General features: G+C 37.1%; 1 long non-coding RNA gene across 1 annotated transcript; it reads right to left on the bottom strand.

Annotated features, from left to right (window-relative positions):
* Nucleotides 1-331: 331 nt before the first annotated feature.
* LOC122060589 lies at nucleotides 332-2,728 on the bottom strand. The gene is made up of 2 exons (XR_006134472.1): nucleotides 987-2,728; nucleotides 332-714 (listed from the first exon to the last, which is right to left on the bottom strand). It is a non-coding gene; the product is annotated as an uncharacterized LOC122060589 (long non-coding RNA).
* Between the last annotated feature and the right edge of the window lie 7 nt (nucleotides 2,729-2,735).

The following is a 2,735-nucleotide window of genomic DNA, read 5'->3' as shown; positions in this document are numbered from 1 at the left end:
GTACATTTTGAACTGTTTTATCTTAAGTTGTCCTTATGTGTAATTTTTTATTTTTCTTATTTATTTTCCTTATTTCTCTTTCAACTCCATAAAGGAGGAATATGTAATTCCCTAAACTAATATTTGAATGTCATATGGGTGAGATGAGCAAACAGCTCATTCACGATTTTATCTTCACCGTATCTCTCTTTTTCTCTCATCTTCTTTCCTTCTTCTTCCTTCTTCTTCCTTCTTCTTACTTCCTCTCTTCCATCTTCTTTCCCCAAGTATATGGCAGTGGGATTTTAAACTTTTAAGGCAATCTGCTGAAGTATGAGACCAAGAACATAAATTAAAGACAACTGCAATCAATATGCAACTAGAACTTTATAATTGCTTTCCAATATCAGTTTACACCTCCAAAAGAATCACTTAATTAATTGACAAGTTAATAAAAACCAGAAAGATGAAAGAAAACGAGCACCCCAATGACGCCATAGAGAGACCAGCAGTCTTTCTGTGCAAGCCCTTTGGGATAATTAAATCTGAGCAGTTAATAAATTTCCTCTTCCAATATTCTCCTTAAATCACATTTTTTCCCCAATCTCTTTTCCTCGTGACTGTACAAGTGACTGAACCAGTTGGAATTGGCCAAAGTTAACTCTTGAGGCTACCTTTTGATTCTTTCATGAGGAAATTCAAGGCCAGCAGTGCTGCTCCAACTGCAGGCTCGACCTGCAAAATCAAGAACATAAAGCATGAAGCACAAGAGTCTTATCTTTGCCTTAAAGAACAGAAGCACATAATGGCATCAATGAAATTGCTTTCTATGATTAGACAATCTCATAAAAGTATTCAGTAAAATCAAAGGACCAAACAGCCACATGAATATCACAAAGCATAGAAGACAATAAGACTGTTTATTTCCTTCTCATAGTCCAATGAGAACAAGATAGCCTACTTCAACACTTCCTTCTCATCTCAAACAATCTAAATAGATCACTTACAAGTTAATTAGTATGTTTTATCTTAGTATCACACGAGCAAGTGATCTGACCCACGTAAGAAGACTGCATACACCATGACTCCCACTTCTGTTCGTTTCAGCCGCTGACATCCACAGTCCCTGCTATCTATTCATTCTACTCCTAATTGCAGCCCACTCTCCAGTCTACACAATATCTCCACCACCTTCTCATCTTCTTCGGAAATCTAAAACCACTAATCTAATTTCCCCACCTCTCAATTTATGCCTTGAACCTCTTCATCTTGTTATATTCTGATAGGTGTAGCAGCTTGATCAAGGCACTCCATTTACCTGAGTGTCTTGGCATAAGGTTCAAATGAGATCAAGTTTGCCGCAGACGCATTGACCCCATGTTCAGAATCCACCAACACCATGGGAGTTTCAAACACAAATTTCAGCTCAGAAGTTTCTGAACTTGCTTGAATATCAACCATACATCGGGTTACTGATGCCGAAAGAATGTGAAGGTCAACAGGAAGAAGAAAGGAAACCGGTTTGCTTTCAAAGAAAACACAATTCGTGGTATTTTGCCCCCAGATGGAACTTTGCTTACAATATGAATCTACTCACTTTACCTGCAGTTATAAACTCAGAGAACACAAGCATGGGCAATCTGGGATTGCGACCCACCTCATGTTGAAACAGTAGAGGCATAAATCACAAATTTACAATCCAAATTATATACTTCATGAACTAGAAACAAAGAAAAATATTATTCATGAATTACTTGCGTACAAACCACAATTTCTGATGAACACATAACGAAGTGTATTTGTCATATATACAGAAATATTCATAACTTACACCGTATCACTCATGAAATGCCATATAATCATTTTTGGGTTTATCTTTTATGAAGAAAAAGTTCCTGGCATCAATAGTGCCAGATGCAATCCAGAACCAACACTAATTTCTGCCACATGGAAATTTTTGCTAGTCATTTGCATTCCAACTATTGCATAGATGGGTAGTCAATGGATGGGTCATGTATCAAATTTGGTGGGGTATCTCAACCACCTGGGCCACCATAGATGCCCCCACCCCTCTTTTATCATTTGTCCTCATTCTTCGAACACCATAGAATTTTTCAAATTTTAAAAACATTATTCCGACACACAGAGGTACCTTGATTAAAATTATGAAAAAAAAAATGAGCAAAAAGCAAAAACAAAAAACCGTGGCCAATGAAATGTTTGACCACAAAGTTTGGGCACCACTAGGCACCACCATGTGCCAAAAAACCATAGGTGCTGGAAACCATCCAGCACAGTTGACGAGCATCAGGTATGGAAAACTAAAAAGGGGCCATTACTCAGGTATGTAGGAATCAATTTAATTCCATCATACATATTGGGATCAGTTCATACTTAAAAAGTTTTCCTTTTTTTTTTCAAAAACTCATTACTCATTTATCTAATTTTTGTTCTGGCTCGGCTAGTTTCAGCGAATACAGAAAGAAGAAAACTAATTGACAAAATTATGTTTGGGGAAAGCCCTGTGCAGAATGAGTTGGTCTGGGATATCAGCCTCAGGCTTACAATGGAGGGGTAATTTACATAGAAGCTACCCATTATGCAATAAGACAATGACTTTAAGAGAGGAAGAACTTAAGACTATTAATAAATATGACTGATTGGAGAAAAAGGGTCCATGTAGGCGACCCCATTTAATTAAGATAAGGCTGAGTTGTTTTAGGAGTATGAAAATTGAAAGTCTAACTGGTTGTTTG

The sequence above is a fragment of the Macadamia integrifolia genome, chromosome 2 (genome assembly GCF_013358625.1).
Source record: "Macadamia integrifolia cultivar HAES 741 chromosome 2, SCU_Mint_v3, whole genome shotgun sequence".
In the NCBI taxonomy this organism is placed as follows: domain Eukaryota; kingdom Viridiplantae; phylum Streptophyta; class Magnoliopsida; order Proteales; family Proteaceae; genus Macadamia; species Macadamia integrifolia.
The sequence above is the reverse complement of the archived record's forward strand: the minus strand, read 5'-3'. Positions and strand labels throughout refer to the sequence as shown.